This window comes from Danio rerio, chromosome 21 (assembly GCF_049306965.1).
Source record: "Danio rerio strain Tuebingen ecotype United States chromosome 21, GRCz12tu, whole genome shotgun sequence".
In the NCBI taxonomy this organism is placed as follows: domain Eukaryota; kingdom Metazoa; phylum Chordata; class Actinopteri; order Cypriniformes; family Danionidae; genus Danio; species Danio rerio.
Genome location: NC_133196.1, coordinates 13547859 through 13567470, shown reverse-complemented (window position 1 = coordinate 13567470; position 19612 = coordinate 13547859). Strand labels below are relative to the sequence as shown.

The 19612-nt window shown below is 34.5% G+C and overlaps 1 protein-coding gene and 1 long non-coding RNA gene across 46 annotated transcripts in view; both read left to right on the top strand.

Annotated features, from left to right (window-relative positions):
• Positions 1-19612, top strand: part of celf4 (CUGBP, Elav-like family member 4) — a 257804-nt gene that overhangs the window by 139479 nt on the left and 98713 nt on the right. The gene's annotated exons all lie outside the window — the stretch shown is intronic.
• Positions 5777-6634, top strand: LOC137488786 (uncharacterized). The gene is made up of 4 exons (XR_011008001.2): positions 5777-5870; positions 5994-6151; positions 6247-6342; positions 6517-6634. It is a non-coding gene; the product is annotated as an uncharacterized lncRNA (long non-coding RNA).

Genomic DNA, 19612 nt, shown 5'->3' with positions numbered 1-19612 from the left:
TGTCTGACTTTATTTCTGAGTTGATTTATCCGCTTTACTTTTCGGTGACACAACCTCTTTGAAAATGATGGAGAAATCTCATTTCATCCGAGCTGCAACGTCTGTGATTGCGGTGTATTATTTTCGCAGAGCGTTTCTCATTTATTTTGACCTTCTTTGAATAACATACCCAAAGCTAAATTTTCTTTGCACTTTTTTTATAGAAACATTTTGTGGATGTATAGAAACGCTGCAGTTCAAATAGTGCTGTAATATAAAAGAAAATCAGTGAGTAGATAAAAAACATTTGATGTGTTGTTACAATGGCCAATTTATTTTATTCATTAGTTTGTACATTATTATTTACTTTTATACTGTTTATTTAATAATTAATTATATTTATTATAAGGTTTTTTGTGGATGGGGAGTCAGTACAAATTTTGTTCAGCAAAAGAAAAGGATAATTTTTCTGAGCACTGAAATTAATCAAAAGGGCTATAAAAGCATTTATAATGAAAGTTTCTGATTCAAATAAATGCTGTTTTCTTATGTTTTAGTAATCAAAGCATCCTGAAAAAATGATTTCCACAAAAATATTCAGATAAAAATGTATATTTTAAGAAAAATCGTTGTGTCATTACCTCAGTTGTCATTTTAAATGCAAAGGTGACATTCTTTTGAGATGTTTTTGTAATGTCAACATGACATAAACAGATACAGAACATCATACAGTAGCCTTTGTCCTTATGACAAGTTGACATTGCCATGAGCCCATTATAATTTTGTCATTGAATTGTCATTAAATATTAACAATGCCATTATAAAATTGTTTGACCGAGTAATGGCACCTTTAAAGAAAAATGTAATGACAAATTTATTGTTCCACTGAAATGACACTATTATGACACCCAAAGAGAGGTCTCTCACCTACAAAATCCACAGCGTGTTCATTTCGTTTCATCTTCAGATGTGCAGTTTATTTATGACATAAGAAAAAAGGCTGATTGTGGCTTCTACACTGCAGCAAATTCCATTTTTATTTTTGATATTTGGCGTCAATTCATCTGGAAGTGACAATAATGTTCTCTTTGACTCATTGGATAGAATTGCTGTTTTATTGGTAACACTTTACAATAAAGTTGTGTTAGTAAATGTTAGTTAATGTCTTGGTAATGACAACTTGACATAAACAAATATATCATACAGTAAGTTAACATAACCAAAACATGTCATAAATCTGTCATAAACATGATTATCACTAGTCCATTATAATTGTCATTAATTTTATAACATACTTCTGAATACTGAATTTTATGATTTTTTTTTTTTTTTTTTTACCTCAGCTGCAGTGGTACAAATTAAATTTGTCAATGAAGAATTTAATGTTATTGTTGTTAAATATTAATACCAATTATGACAAAAATGCCATTATAAAATAATAATAAATAAGAGTAATGACACTTTTAATGAGAAATTTTAATGGCAAATTTATTTTGTTCCACTGAAATGACACTATTATGACTCCCGAAGAGCAGTCTCTCACCTCCAAAAGCCACCATGTTTTTATTTTGTTTCATCATCTCATGCACAGTTTACATAAGAAAAAATGCCCACAGTAGCTTTTCCTATACCACAGCAAAATCCATTTTTATTTTTGATAATTGGCACCAGTTCATCAGAAAGTGACGATTGTGTTCATTTTGACTCATCGGAAGGAAATGCTGCTTTGTACACAAATGTATTATTTAATATTCGATTTCTGCACATGAATCTAATTCAATCATTGAATGGAAACATGGCTATTGTTGGCCTTGTCAAACACACATTTCTGTTCTCCTCCGTCTCTCTTACTTCACCTGCCATTGTTCCCGTTTCTCTCCTCAGTTCTTCCTCATCGTCTCCATCCAGGGTTGGACAAAAATACATTGAAGGACTTATTTTTATGTTGTTCGTTTTAACGACGAACAGTTGACATCAGCAATCCATCTGAAACTACTCTTATTTGTGCAGTATACTCTTTCTCCAAAAAATGTATCAGTTATTCTTTAAATGGAAGAGTAAATAGTGTCCACAGCATCAATCAGAGGGTGTATTTATCTGATATCCTCATGTAGACTCATTTTACATTCATTCATTCATTTTCCTTCGGCTTAGTCCCTCATTTATCAGTGGTCGCCACAGCGGAATGAACCACCAACTATTGCGGCATATGTTTTACGCAGCGGATGCCCTTCCAGCTGCAACCCAGTAATGGGAAACACCCATACACTCTCACATTCACACAATTTTGTTAACCCAATTCACCTATAGCACATCTTTGGACTGTTGGGAATCCAGAGCACACGGAGAAACCCACACGATCAGGGGGGGAACATGAAAACTTCACAGCAACGCCAACTGGCCCAGTCAGGACTCGAACATGCAACCTTCTTGCTGTAATGCAACAGTGCTAACCACTATTTTGTATTTAAAACAAGTATTTGAAATACATGTATCATAAATATCACCTCCATCCACTCTAAATGCCTTTAGCTGTCTGTCTGTCACACATTTGCTGTGTCATCCAGTCTCTCCTGCTGTACATTGTTCTCTCTCTCTCTTTCAGAGCAGAGAGTTGAGGAGACAGTAGATTTTGCATGCTCTAAATGTTCGGAATGGTGTCATCGGCATTGGTTAGATCATGAGTTTGTGTCCGCAGGAGAGAGAGAGGGAGAGAGAGAGAGAGAGAGAGCAGGAGGGGTGAAGGTTTGGAGAGATCAGACCAGAGTGTGTGTCCAGGCAGCTTGGCAGACATCTAAGCCTCCTGCTCTATTTGTTCTTCCCCGTCTCTCCATCCTATCTGTCTCCTGGCTCTCAGCTTATTCCGTTTCTTCTCTTTGTCCTCTTTTTTTTTCAGTCTGGGGGTGTCTCTTATTTATTCATTTGTTACTCTGGATTGTTGTGCGCTTCATCTCTCATGCGTTGTTGTGCATGTTCTTCCACAACGCTGCTTTCTGCCGCTTCGTAGTCTGTTTTGCACCATGTTGTTGTGTGTCGTGATGGTTTTAGTTTTGCTGTTGTACATCCTGTGCTCTTTTCCTGACATGCTTTATAATGCCTAAATAGACAGCTGTGTTCTGAGGAAGCATGCTGACGGGTAATGGATAACAACCACATAGCCGGCAATTCATTTATATGGTATATACATGGGTCAAATAATGAAATGTACAATTTAATTAGACTTTTTTGTTATCAATTATATTTTTATAAAGGGATTTCTAGAAAAATTAATTGTCTGCTTTAATATTTCAATTAACTTTTGTACAAAAAAAAATGAATTACGGGTGAATGATGTTCCATCTCTATCCTGTAAAACAAAAAATAGCCTTGTTTTTGACCTGTACTCATTACAATATGAAAGAATGAGTCATCTTCTTATTATATTATTCTTGCCGACATTTTAGTGGGTGTTGTCTGCAAGTCTTAAGTGAAAATATATATGTTATTGTTTCCTTTTTGCTGAGAAAAATATAATAATAAATAAATAAACCACATTCAAATGTTCAGGGAATAATGTATTACCTGGGGATTGCATTACACATATTGCATAAAGCATTTTTTTTATTTGATACCTGAAAACTAATTTCACTGAGATTTATTTTATAGCAATGTATACCTTTATTATGCAGTAACACTACGGCACAGTAAATTAATAAGAAGTGACAGTGAGGATTTTTGTTTCAAATGAAGGCTCTTCTGTTCTTCACTGTAAACCCTAATGCTGTAACTAATTAATTGAGTTGAGTTCTATTAACTTAAATCATTAAAATTCGTTTATCTTAATTAACCTTGATGAGTATTTAGAACTTTTTCTTATTTTTGAGTTTGAAAAAATTTAATCTTTCAAGTAAGGTGAACAATTCTGCTGGGTTTAATCTATACAAAATGTCTCTTTAAAGTTTCATTAACTCAAATTCTGTCAGCCTAGTGATTTTGCGTCTGACGTCATCCAGGTTCACGTACGTGCTCATGCTTCATTCGTTTTTTTCAAGATGGCGGATCGGCCTCGCTTCACACTACAGTAAGTAAAATATTTACAAATCCAAGAAATATTAAATGTATGTTTTAATTAATATAATCACAGTAACAGTTCAATGTAATGTAGAGTTAATCAGGGTGCGTTTACATGTCGTACATTAAAGAAAACATGTTTAGCCTCACTTGTTGCTAACTAACGTTAACATTACTGTTTAAAAAGTTAGAATCAGTGCAATGTTAGCGTTAGTTGTAATGTGTTAACTCTGAATTTTAACAGAGTGTGATAAAGACAAAAAATATTTAAAATCGGCAGATTACATTTTTCAAAAAAATTTCAATCTTGGCGCGAGTATGCCTTTTCTCAGCCTGTGCTGAAGTTGTCATGGAGACGTGCGCTCTCACAACCGCATGTCATGGCGCTGCGCTGAACTCCATCCAGTGTGTGAATGTGGTATTATCTTCGCGATCTGTAGGCACTTCGGAAACGAAAGGCGCAAGAAACGTAACGTTAATCATAACTCAAATGATCTCCGCCTAAACCCTAAACGGTATTTTCTGATGACGCGCAAAAACGTAGTCTCAAAACTTAACTCTGTCACACGCAGCTTGTTGCTTGCTGATCCATGTATGAGGATAGCCTGACGGAGAACAATTAAGCTGCGCTCCTCACCTGAGCAGGTACAGAGCAGAGCTTCATTTTACACTACCACATTGAGGTAAAGTTGGTTTTATATTCATACATTCATTTAGTAACAACTTGTGACTCGCTCCATAAATTGTTTACCATGGTACTTTGTCTATTCGTTCTGAAATCACATGCAAGTATGACATGAAAACAACATTACACTAAATGCACTATTTTTTTTGACTGGACAATGTTGTACTTTGAAAGTCATTGGCTGCTAATATGATTTCACCATTAAGAATATGCAAAAATTACCTTTCTGAAATTACATTATTAAGGAGAAAGTCTGAATGTGTAAATATAACACTAACTTTACCTCAATCACCAGCACTGATCAACACTTAATACTTCCTCGCGCTTAAGACGACATCTCTGCATATCAATGATTACCTGATTAATGCGATCAGTTAAATGAGTTTAAATGTCATTTAGGTCAAATGTATTTTAAAGGTATGATAAAAGTTTTTTTTTTTTCAATCTATTTTTTAAAATGTTTACTCTGGAGAGAATATAAACAGCCTAAAAAACAAAGTATGCATATCTATAACACATTATTACAAAATTATGTTATTAAATAAAATAATAACAAAACAAAATATTCAAGAAGTGGTAAACAAGACAGTTTTCTGATGTGCAAATTTTGTAGCTTAAAATATATTTATATCTTAAAAATATAAATATTTTAGTCTATATATTTTTACATCATTAGACAGTAAGGTAAGTTTTGTTATTTCTAGCTTTTAAAATCAGGCCTTAAATTTCTTTGTCGTCCTATTCAGTTTTAGAAATTTCAATACTGTTTAAATTAAATCTGTGTTCATCGAATTAAAGCAACTAACATGATAATCAGCTCTATTGCTAACCGTTTTGGAGGTTAACGTTAGACATCAGGCAATTGTACTACTTCCACTCTCAGCTAAATGACACTGTGACTTTGTGTACATACAGAATTGAAGGTCAGGTGTTGCTGACTACAGATAGGTTCTTAAATGGAGGCATGTGAAAGGTGGGTAGAATATTTATTTTGTACTACTATGCCTGGCATATCCAGATAAAATAAATATTACAGTGTATTTATCAATGATACTTTTGCCACAAGGAAAGTGAAACTTCAGCTAGACCTTGAGTTCAATTTACAACATGAAGATCCTGCTTTCAACATCTGATCAACACCTGATTTTCATCTGAGGTAAAAAATAGATAAGTAAATGAAACATAATAATAATATTAATACATTTTTTCTAGAATTGTATATTTTGTGGTGTGGGTTTGTTTTATGAAATTCTCTCTTGTTTCTTTTTGCTGTTTGCAGAGTACCAACATGTTACAAATGAGAATTTTCCCCACAAATTCTTTGCAAAACTGGACCACCACCTATTTCATTTGATGACAATTTTAAGGCAAACAGCATCCAAAACTGGCAAGACAGCAGATACCCTGGCTAATCTTTTAAAGGTTTATGATGAGCAGGTATGTTTGGGGTCACGTGTTAAAGTATACATTAAAATATAATTTGAATTATTATTATTTTTTTAATTTTTAAAAAATTGATTCTTGATTTCCAGGAACTGAATGATGTCAGTTCATGACGGACTACTGTTATCAGAGGTCTTTTGGTCTTGCTGCGTGAGCGTGACTTAAGATTCTTTAGGAACACCATGGTAAGACTTCATTCATTCTTTTCACAATTAGGCATGTTTAATGAAAAGATGAAAGTTTTGAAAACTTTTACTTAAAAACATATTTGTAATCAAGAATAGTTGATGAATCATATAATATTGGCTCAGTCATTGTGATACTGTCCTTACATTAATATCCTTGAATTATGTTTTTAGATTGATAATCCTGCTGACTGAAGATGCTTTATTGGCCCTGCATTCACTGAGGGTCTCTGTTGTCCTGAAGAATGAATTGGACAGCACCCACAGCACACTTCCAGACCTTTCTTGTCTTGTATGTATTAATGTATGCTCTTCACATAATATATAGTAAAGGACTTTGAACTTGTGCAAAAAGTTTTGCTTGGCATGGATGATGGAAAATAAAAAGTCTCGTAGCATGGAAACCTTAAAGAATGAGTTAATGTAGAGCTTTTTTTTTGAGTTAATGTAGAACTTTTAACTCTCTGGGGTAGTAACTTCAAAACATTTATTTACCTTTAATTGGTAAATATGCATTTTATTATATATAGGGATAGTTTGTCCAAATGTAAAATTCTGTCATTTACTAACTCTTCACTTGTCCCAAACCTGCTTGAATTTCTTGCTTCTGTTGAACACAAAAGTTAAGTAAAGCTGACAACCTGTAACCACTGACTTTCTAATAGGAAAACAAATACTGTGGAAATCGGTGGTTACAGGTCTCAGCTTTTTTTTTTTTTTTTGGTCAAAAATAACCTTTTAAGTGTTCAACAGAAGAAAGAAACTCAAACAGGTTTGGATTAAGTAAATGACAGAATCATAGTTCAACCAAGACTGAATATATATATATATATATATTGTAACGAGCGCACACATGCCACGTCGCCCTGGTCGCTAATTCAACCCAGCTGGACCATCATCAACACAGGATCGTTCACAGCTGGACGTCATCAAGTGGAGAGGCATATAAACCAAGCCCACGCAAGGAGAAGATGAGCTTCATTCACCCAATGACTCCATGCGCTAACGCTTGTCTCTCTGTCTCTCCACAGCAGACTCCAGCTCGTGACAATCCCACATCCGACTACTCACTGTCCTTCACTTACTTCCCGGAGCACCAGAGCACCTCACCTTGAAGAAGAGCACCGTTTACACCCCATTCACGTTGTAAATAAAGCACCCTCCGGGGACTTGTCTGTAAACTTATCCAACTGTGTCGCTGTTTTCCCTTTGCCTCGCTACAATATATATATATATATATATAATCTGCTCTCCGTTAAACAGAAATTGGGGGAAAAAATAAATGGGGGCGAATAATTCTGACTTCAACGAGATGTGTATATATATATATATATATACAGTTTCTGTGTAGTTTACACTAAACGAGTCACTTCACAGAATGTGCTCTTATTATTTTTTTTAACGAATGCCTTAAGAGTAAGTTTTACACTTATTAATGTATTATTAAATTTTATTAAACTTATAGTTGTTTTTTCTTGAGGCTCTTATGTCTGATATCATATTTACATTGTGGGTAATTTGTATCAATTTCAGAATAGTGTTCATTTTCAATCTCTTTATGTCTAATAGTTTTTATCGTTTTAAGACATTTGTAATTGCATAGGAGACAAATTTGAAAGTACTGTTGGACATTTTTTCTTTAACAATAAATGTCTAAAATGGTATTGTCTGTGTGTTTTAAATTACAGATTTATTTTGACAGATTTATGGGGTTTAAAGATTAAAATAATGGCTAATTTTATTTGTGGAACTTACGATGGAGAAGTTAATTTTAAATGCTATCAAAATGTATGAGCTGGGTGATTTAAGTATTTAAAGTTGAAAGAAATTAAAGCAATTAAGTTAATTGGTATTAAAATGTATGAGCTGGGTGACTAAGTATTTAAAGTTTGGAAAAATTAAAACAATTAAGTTAATTGCAATTAAAACGTATAAGCTGAGTAACTTGGGTATTTTAAGTTGAGTGAAGTGTCTTGCATGAGTACAACAAACTCAAAACTTAATGTTTCTGGTTACTTAAAATAGATAATTTCATAACTTAAGAAATTTGACGTAACTGATTACCTCAAATTTTTTGAGTTTTGTCAACTTATTCGGGATTACAGTGTTGTTGAAAAAGAAAATAGCAGCATTGCTGTTAAAAATGTGGAAATAACAGGAAATGTTTTATCAAAATAAGTAGAATATATTTTACAATATTACCGGTTTTATAACAATCAATAGATACTTCTGTCAAAACCAATGTAAAATCCTATCTTTTAAATTTTTTAATGTAGATTTCCTTTTAAAGCACTAAAAATTCCACTTTTTTACTGTTGGTATCCCCTTAAAAACACAGAAAATAGCCGTTTGTAATATTTTTTAAAAAAAGCTTAAATTAATAGAACATGTTTTGTGTTTTACAGTAGTTTTACCATCAAAAACAGATTTTTTGTTTGTTTGTTTTTTAATGTGGACACACTGTCAATTAACTGAATTTTCTGTTTTTTTATATACGGTGAAAACTCTGTGTAATGAACTGCCTGTACATTTTCCGTTTTTTACAGAACATTTTTATAGGCAGGCAGATCATTGTATAATCATTGTAAGTGCACAGTTGACAAATTATTTGCCGCTTCTTTACACATACACTCTATAAAAAGGGTTTTGTTTTACTAAAGGTAAACCATAAATAAAGTGTGTGTGTGTGTGTGTGTGTGTGTGTGTGTGTGTGTGTGTGTGTGTGTGTGTGTGTGTGTGTGTGTGTGTGTGTGTGTGTGTGTTGCCATTTTATACTGCTTGATAATATTCAATTAGTAAAGCAGTTAATTTTTTTATTTTATACCATTAAAACACATTTTTTTTGCTGTAGATATACTATTAAAACACAAAAAGGACATTTTTACTGTAGCTAATAGCTATATCATTAAAACACACAATCTGTCATTTTTTTACTGTAGATAAATAAAACAGAAAATTTTTACTTTTTTACTGTTGGGATATATGGTTTTAATAATACAAAAACACATTGATAGAAAATGTTTTATGTTTTTACAGTAGTTATACCGTCAAAATATATATATATATATATATATATATATATATATATATATATATATATATATATATATATATATATATATATATATATATAATTTTTTTATTATTATTATTATTATTTTTTTTTTTTTTTTTTTATTATTTTATGTAGACACACTCAATTAATGGAAGTTTTCTGTTTTTTATTTGCGGTATAAAGTCTGTAATTAGCTGTCAGTACATTTTCCGTTTTCATAAATGGATGGATGGATGGATGGATGGATGGATGGATGGATGGATGGATGGATGGATGGACAGATAGACCGTTAACATTGTAGCATTATTATCGTTAACATTATTTTATTTATTTATTTTATAGATCCAAACAAATAATTTCTCAGTGCATTCTGGGGTTAAGTGCTTTCCAAAAGACACATGCAATGCTGCTAGAATTCATTTGTAAGCCTCTTCTGAGTCAGCATTCTTTGATGGAAGAGCTTTCATGTTCATTGTGCATCTATGATGCTTTGTCTAAGTAGGCATCTCACCAGCTTTTGAAACAGAGCTCAGTGTCTGATGCTTAACCCAGTTGTATTGCTTTTTTGTGCCATTTGGTAATGATCGGCACAGAATGTACTGTGCACTGCTGCAATATGCTCTTTGATTTAGTCGAGGTACAAAACGCAAAAAATTTCGAGAGCGTTTGAAAGTAAGTCCATCGTGCTCCAGCACTCTCTCCTCTGGCCCTAAACGTGCAGCTCATTCAGCTCTGGCCTGTTTGCGATTGTGTGTGTTTGATACTGCGTGTTCAAACTGCCAGACTGTGCTCAATGAGGCTTCTCTTTTGCTCTGAATTCCAGCCGCGGGCATCCTCTCGGTTAGCCTGCGTGTGTGTGTGTGGTCCTGGTATTCATCATCTTGTGTGTGCGTGTGTGTTCTGTTTTATGTTGTTTACAAGGACAAATATTGTAAAATGGCATGGGTATGACCTAGGTATTACACTGTTAAGGTGGTTTATGAGTGTCCTCGTAACTCTAAACACTTAAAATCGTACTAAACAGAGTCTTTTGATATTTGCTTGTTTGGGTTGAGTTCAGGGCTAGGGTAAGGCCATGTAATAACCTGTCTTTTGGTATACAATGCCTTAAACCTTTGAAGAGTCCTCATAAACCACACATTTAAATGTGTTTCCATGTGTGTCTGGTATCCATCACAGTCTGGTGACTACAAGTATACAAATACCGGGATTTTGTTATTTTGTGGGGACATTTTTAGGGCAATATGAGAAAAATGGCACATACTGTAAATCATCTGGAATTAAGTGTTTTAAAAATGTACAATTTTAAAACCTGTATGTGAAGGTTGAATTTAGAGGTAGGGTTTAGGGAAGAAGACCGCATGTATGTTATGTAGCCACACAGATGTACAGTAACAAAAATCAAGATGGTTGGGAGGCTTTATTGGGGAGCCTATCTGTATGTTCTGGTGTATGTGGTTTACAAGGTCACAACGATTGTATAATGGCATTAATATGACCCAGGTATTACACTGTTGAGGTGGTTTTATAAGTGTCCTCGTAATTCAAAACGCATTAAAAAAAATTATACTTAACAGGGTCTTTTGACATTTGCTTATTTGGGTTGAGTTCAGGACTAGGGTAAGGCCACATAATAACAGTTTGTTTTTACAGTATACAATATATTACACATATGGAGAGTTTTTAAAAACCACAAATACAAATATATTTGCATGTGTGTGTGTGGTCCCGGTATCCATCACAGTATGGGGACTACAAGTATACAAATACCAGTAGTACCTTTTTTTTATCCTATGGGGACATTTATTGGGGCAATATGAGGAAAATAACACATACTGTAAATCATCCGAAATGAAGGACTTTGGAGTTGTAAAACTTTTCTGTGAAGGTTGAATTTAGAGGTACGGTTAAGGGAAGAAAACAGCATATATGTTATGTAGCTACACAGATGTACAGTAAAAAAAATCATGATACGTTAAAGGGCTGCACAAAAATGGAAAGAACATTGCGATGTGAAAACGGTTTCACCAGATGACTTGAACAGCTGTATTTGTAAATAATTCATAAGTTTAGATTGATTGGGAGGTTTTATTGGGGAGCATTTCTGGATAAAATATCATTTTAAAAAATTACAAGCAAGGTCAAATACAATAGACCAAAGATACAAACGAAATAATCAGTGCGTTATGGGTTTCTTAAAAATCTAACAGCATTCAAGTACAGAAGGTACAATCAAACATAAAATATCTTTTTTTGTGTGTGTAAATAACCATATACTGTCAGCACAAATAGCCTAGTGCTTAGTACATCAACATACGGCGACTCGAGTTCCCGGCTCGAGGTCCTTTGCCGATCCTTCCCCTATCTCTGCTCCCCACACTTTCCTGTCTGTACAATGTCCACTGTCCTATCCCAATAAAGGTGAAAAATAATAATCAAAAATAATAACTATATACTGCAATAAATCTTTACCTCACAAATGTTTAATTTATTTAAAAAAAATTTATGGCTTAACCCTTTAGTTACCCCACCAAGAAAAAACTTTTGGATTGCATTTCTTAACTCCTAATATCGCTAGTTCACACACTCAATACATTTTTTTTTTCAACACATCCCATAATTTCTAAAATATCAACCTCTACCAAATGATTGATATGTCACTTTATGATAAAAGTACCAGAATTAATACATATACTATAAAAAATATGAAAATATGAAGTGTAAGACTAATTTATTATTAATTAATACTCAAAATAATAATCATATTTATTCTTTGAAGTATGCCATAAAATATTTCAGATTTTCATTTAACATGTTTTCTTTTTTTTCCTTTTTTTATTTTACAATAAAAGCAAAATCAAGTGTAGTAGTGCAACAGAATTATGTTTGTTTGATTTATTCATTTATTTATTATTATTATTATTTATTTATTTTGTAAACCAACAATGCTGTGTAGTGTAATCCATTATTTTAAACAGTAATTCTTTAAAAGACATTATTTGAAACAGTCAAAACATGGTCAACCATTTGGTAGAGCAGACAGTCAAAGGTTAAATTAGCTTGAAATGCTTGCACAGGCATTAAAAACAAATGCGAAATAATTAATTTCACTCCAAGCTTAAAAACAGAAATGACTTCGCTATGTTCTGAACTGTAATGTCAACTATAATCCCATTTGAACATTGCAGATCCTGCAATGTGACTATTGTGGCACATTGCAATAATGATGATGAAACAATATTTTGTGCAGCCTTTATATGGGAGGTCCCCATATCACATGAAAACCCAGCAAGTGTGTGCATGTCTGTTCGTCTGTGTCTGAGACCACTGCTGGTGTGCGCATCTAGCATTATGTTTTATTGATAACTTATCAATACTGCAGGACGTTTATTTAATAGCTAGCGCTGACCTTATCAGCAGTGTTCAGTTCTAAATGTTGGACTTCTTCTGTGAAGTTCATCTCAAACTGGGTCTGGTTTTCTGCGCACTCTTTTTCTCTTCACCTTTCCACATGGCAGAACAATGTCAGACCCACTCAGTCTCTCTCGCTTTTTCTCTGGTCTCGTCACTTGCAGCCCTTTGCTTACACTCTTCCTGCTATCCGAAAGTAATTTAACAACTCTGGACGTCAGACGTGTCAACCTCTGTTAACTCTTTTCCTTTTTCTCTTTAGTTTTACTGTCAGTCTCTGTGGACGCCGAAGTCTTGATATCTGGGGTCCATTATTAGTCAGATCAGCAGGCGAGAGGAGCGCTAGCTTAGCTCTCATTAATATGCTGCATTAGCATTTGCGCTAACAATGCTGAGGAGCCGCCGCTGCCTTCACGCCCTCCTGGGAGGCTCCAGCTTATGAGTCGGGTAGTCGTAATTATACCATGATGTGCATTCAAGTGATTTTGATGATCGGGATGAAGTGGATGTGTTGGGGCGATTTTCATATCACACTCTTTTTTTTTCACATCCTGAAAAAGACAGAATGCTTTTAGCACATCACGAAGAGCCAAACATTCACTTTAGGTGTGTGGAGCTGATGCTTTTTCTGTGTATTGCATCATTTTCATTCTGCGACAGGAAATTCATACAGGTCTGTGAACAGTGGAATTCTAAGCTGACAAACTAATTTGACGTCTATTAATTATATTTTGTATTTTTTTTTACTACTTTATATAAATAAAAATATAGAACATATTAAGATAGCACTTACATTTTTCTGGTATTCTTTAGATATATACAGTAACAGAGTACTTACCAGTAGCTTACTGTAAATTAATTACAACTAAATATATTTACAGCACCATCTATCTTGCTGTACAGTATGTGTATTTACAGTATTGTTTACATTAACTGTAAAATAGTCATGTCAATACCTCTCAACCCTTACGTGTGTCCTGGGATTCTCCCATATTTTACAATTCTATCCCTCTATCATCAGTCCGGTTAAGCTATTTTCCCGTATTTCTTCTGTATTTTTAATCATTCTATGAAGGGTGGCAATAAACTTTAAAGAGCTGATCTTCCCTTTACGCAACCCATACTGCCGAATCACCAGGGGATGCCCCTTGCTCTTAAATGTGAACCTGTTCTTTCATTTTATTTAGGCAGGAAAACATTTTGAATTAAATATAAAAACGGCGAGATTCCCTTCCTTTTCATCACAGGCGCCCCTATGCAATCCTTTTCATGTAGCGGTGCGGGTCTGTCAGACATGCTCCATAGTGATAAATAGACGCTCTTTCCCAAATGGATTCTGTACACAGTATGGGTTTTGGGTGCTTGTTTGAACTAAAATATACACATAATAATAATTATTATTATTATAAAATTAATAACTAAACATGTCGATCTTGGTGGGTTTTCTTTTAAACACAACTAATTTTGTCTTAAATGAGCATAAACAGTTAGGGTAGCAATCAAATGCTTTTGTAGATCTGTGCAGTTTTTAAGGGGTATCCGGTATTTCACATCACAATGTTGACTGATATGGCCGATTAATAGACTAATGTCTATTAATTATATTTTGTATATTAAGTGTTTTTCATAGCTTTTTATAAATAAATGTATAGATTAAATAAGATAGCATTTAATTTTTTCGGCATTTCTGATTTACAGTAAAACATTGTTTTTCTTGTTTGTTTTATCCTGTTGAATACTGAATTGTTCAATTTATGTTGTCATTTAGAACTTTTTTTTAAATTTGTTTTCTGACCAGTTGTTTTTTCTGTAAATAAATTTTCTCTGAATGACTATATTTTATTTTAAATTAAAAAACGTTTTTGAATCTGTATGTATGTTTTTTTTTTTTTTTTTTTTTTTTTTTTTTTTTTAGAATTTGTCTATCATAGGCTCATTCTGGAAAAGTTGCCCTATATACATTTCCGGACTTTGCTAATCATGTAGCCAGAGGTACATATGGCTGCATTTCATCTTTAAAATGAATGCTACTGGGCAGTATGATGCCGTTCCTTTTCGCGCTTACCAGCTGACCGCTCACCCCCGAATCCAGTTTGTTGACCATGACGATAGGGTTAGAGTCCAGAAAGTGGCTAAGACAAAAACAGAAGCCAAAAAAATAAAATAAACAAGTAAAAAACAGGGTAAGAATGTTGTAAAATCTGAAAACATGGTAAAAATCAGGTGAGGGCTTTTTCATTCAGAATTGTTATTTAAAACAGTCAGTTGGGTTTAGGACAGTTGGTAGGCAGGTAAATCGGTGGTTTTGAAAACACTATTGGTTGGGTTTAGGGAAGGAGGAGGGTGGGTCAGTCAGTCATCAGCAGCCTGTGGTGCAATTGCGTGTGAACAGCATGCGCGAGTTTCACTCATAAGTGAAATTTGACATCTGAAAAATGTACACAGCGGCCTATAATGGATTTGCGAAAAAACTAAAACTGCAAAAAATGTAGCTCCTAGGACGTATTCGGTGCTCTCCAGAAATGTATATAGCGGTACATTTTCTGAATGAGCCTGGGTTGAATTTGTCCTATCAAGTGCTTACTTTTTTCACTCAATTTATCATGATTTATTTCTATTTGTGCCCAACTTGACTCACACTTCAAATTTGTTTTCATTAGTCAACATTTAGATTGTTTCCCAGTACTGGGTTGCAGCTGGAAGAGAATCTGCTATGTAAAACAAATGCCGGAATAGTTGGCGGTTCATTCCACTGTGGCGACTCCTGATAAACCAGAGACTAAGCCGAAGGAAAATTAAATTTCAAAGTGGCTAATGTCAGCAGGTTTTGAAAATATTGTTTAACAATTATACTTTATGGAGTTTGCATGTTCGCCCTGCATTCGCGTGGGTGTCCTCCGGGTGCTCCGGTTTCCCCCACAGTCCAAAGACATGCGGTACAGGTGAATTGGGTAGGCTAAATTGTCTGTAGTGTTTGTGTGTGTGATTGTGTGGATGTTTCCCAGGGATGGGTTGCAGCTGGAAGGGCATCTGCTGCGTAAAAACTTGCTGGATAAGTTGGCGGTTCATTCCGCTGTGGCGACCCCGGATTAATAAAGGTACTAAGCCGACAAGAAAATGAATGAATTTAGACTTTATGAAATGAAATGTGCATATAAAGATGCCATGGCAGGTTAAATATCATGTAAGCACAGCCTTTCTGACATGCTTTCATGTTAGTGAATCTCCCTCAAGGTTATCAATCACACAGTAAGCCATAACCTTCCCGAACGTCCCCTCTGCCCAAATCTGATAAAGTGGCTCCATGGTCACATGACCCCAACTGTCTTCCTCCATCCACGCTGACTGTACCCCCATGTGCCAATGGCACTAAACCATGTGTCAGTCCCGTAGCTTTATTACCACTCTCTGCAGAGTGAGCTATGAGCAGATTATGCTGTCTTACCCTTCTAAGCTGTATTCTCTGATTAGACCTGTCCTCCTGTCAGACCCTTGGAACCCGGTTAAGTCCCTTCAGAGCCGGAGGATCATCGGCGGCCTTTCACTGCATCAGCACAGCGGCTCAAGGTCACGGCTCTCCAAAAACCTCAAGCCTTGACCTATTGGCCTCGTCATATGACACATCCCCTGCTAATACTGGACGACTAAACGCTATTGGCTCCAGCAGAGAAGATGGAGAGAGCCACAGTCTCAAACTCAACGACACTACCCCAAAAAAAAACTCTGGCGTGCCTTGGCACCTGCAGCACAGTACTTTATGAATCAATGTCACTCCCAGTGAGAAGAAAATGACTACGTTGCAAAGGAGAAGAGGGCTGGAGTGGAGGCGGAGAGAAAAATCACTTTGATGGATTGGCTCCTCATGGGACAACCTTGTAATGTTTTTGGACAGCACCCCAACTCCGAAAGGCTTTCGTTTTCTGCTTTGTACAATTGAAGATACAAAAAAATTTTCAATGCAGATGCCGGCTTATGACACGGAACAGAGAAAGTAATTAAGGAGGGTGATTAAAAAGGGAGACCTAGTCCTACCCCACACTGAGGCTTTTGGGTCCTCTAATTGCCTGGTGCCAAATAAATGATGGTCGAAGATGTATGGGATGCCGGCATGCAGCGGAGTCCTGGCGCAGAATGATGATGCGTACGACAGCGCCAACAGTGATGGCGCAGACCGATGAGTCACAGAGAAGCATAGCCGCACAGGGGCTCTGACACACAGATGGTGCAACCTGTGCATCATTACAGGCCCTGGATGCTGCATGGAGACTTTTAAGGACAGCTGCTAAACTCAACTAGCTAATGAATGCAGAGGGGCTGCAAAATGAAGGGAGGGTTTTTGGAGGTGGGGAATAAGCACGCTGTGATTTTGTTTCAGTTGACTGTTTTATTATTTGTGCAAAATCATTGTCACTAATTGTACATTTGTATTATTAAAGAGATAGTTCAAGCAAAAGTTCTGTCATTATTTATTCATCATTCATTTGTTCCAAACTTTTATTAGTTTATTCTTCTATTGAATACTAAAGACAATAGGAAAGCTGGATTCCTGTAACCATTGACTTTCATGGTATTAGTTTTTTCGGTAACACTTTACAATAAAGTTCATTAGTTAATGCATTTACTAACATGAACTAATCATGAACAACACTTGTACAGCATTTATTAATCATAATTGAACATTTACTAATGCATTGTTGATATCCAAGTCCATGCTTGTTAACATTGGTTAATTCACCATGAGTTAACATGAACTAACAATAAACTACTGTATTTTCATTAACTAACGTTAACTAACATGAACTAATACAGTATAGTCGATGTATTGTTCATTATTTGTTCATGTTAGTAAATGCTTTAATTAACATTAACTAATGAACATTGTAAAGTGTGACCGTTTTTTTCTTAAAATGAAAGTCAATGGTTTTCATCATTTTCATTATATCTTCTTTAGTGTTCAACAGAGGAAAGATATTCATAAAGCTTTGAAACAAATGAAGGGTGAGTAAATAGTGAGTAATTTTTCATTTTGGGGTGAACAATCCCTTTAATGTAAAATTTCATGTTTAGGTTTAGCCATTGCATGTAATTGCCAATAATTTAATTTAATAATTTAGTGTGTAGATGTCATTTCTAACATGGACACTGCACTGAGAAAAGTGAAACTACTGTGTCGTTCATTCAAAGCATATTTTTATTTTGGAAAGTGAAAAATGATGGTTTCTTGTTTTCAGTTTACCTAACGAACCCCCTATAAAAAAGTGGTAACACTTTATTTTGATGGTCCATTTGAGTATTAGTAGACTATCTGCTTAACAAACAATTTTGTAAGCTGTCTCATCCCCCGTTTTATTTATTTTAATTTTTTTATTTTTTTGACACATTTGCACCAGACTCATTTTTGCAATAAATCAATCAATAAACAATCTACGTTGTAATAAGCTCTTTAAATAAACATGAATTAAATAAATGATGAAAATAAAAATATTAAAATAAATAAATAAATAGTGCATTTATGAAGCATTGTACATCTCTCTCTCTCTCTCTCTCTCTCTCTCTCTCTCTCTCTCTCTCTCTCTCTCTCTCTCTTTATCAAAATAAATACATAAATAAACCTAATTCTCTGAGCACTAATGGTACATTTGTAGAATTAGTACTTCTTGTTGAATCGCTGAATGCCTAAATTGTAAGTCACTTTGGACAAAAACGTCTGCTAAATAATTACATGTGAATGTAATATAAGAATAAAAAAAAGATCATTCCAACAAAAAAATCTACAATGTACCAAAGTAAAAAAAAAAATGTGTGTGTGTGTATATATATATATATATATATATATATATATATATATATATATATATATATATATATATATATATATATTATTTTTTAGTTAATTAAATTTTATTTAGATTAAATACAATTTTAAAGTTTGAACCAAAGTTAAATTATGCTTTTTCATCTTAAACACCCAGCAGGCACAAGACATCAACATGACGTCAGATTGACGATGTACGTGGCGACGTTTCATTTTGCTTGGAAATGAAAATCAGGTTGACATCAGAATCCAACATCAGGCCGATATCTGTGTCCAGCGTCCAACCTAATATCAATGATAATGATGTTACAGCTTGACGTTGTGTGGAGGTTACCACTATGACATCTATCAGATGCTGGATTTTGGTTGCCATACCTGACAAATAAATGTCAGTATTTGACCTCAATATAACATTGGTTAAGATGTTGGTTTGACGTTGGATTTTGGTCACTTTCCAACGCAACCTAAAACCAACCAAATATCAACGCTAATGATGTTACGGCTTGACGTTGTGTCGACGTTACCACTATGACGTCTATCTGATACTGGATTTTGGTTGCCAAACCTGACAAATAAATGTCAGTATTTGACCTCAATATAACGTTGGTTAAGATGTTGGCTCGACGTTGGATTTTGGTCACTTTCCAACACAACCTAAAATTAACCAAATATCAACGTCATTTGATGTTGTTATTGGACGTCAAAATAATGTTGTCCTTAGACAATAGCTGGACATTGAATTTTGGTCACCTGACATCAAAACCTAAATCTAACTTAATGTTAACATCTAATGATGTTGTGTGCCTGCTGGGTAATAACTAAATGCACTACAGAATGTTACGTTTACACACATCCACAAAATACATGTAAACGCATCAGCTTTTTACGGCGTAATACTCCGTGCTTTTGAGTACATACTTTAAGTAATCTTTACAATAGATTCTTTTACTCACACTACATTTTTGGTCATGTAATAGTTCTCTTAACAA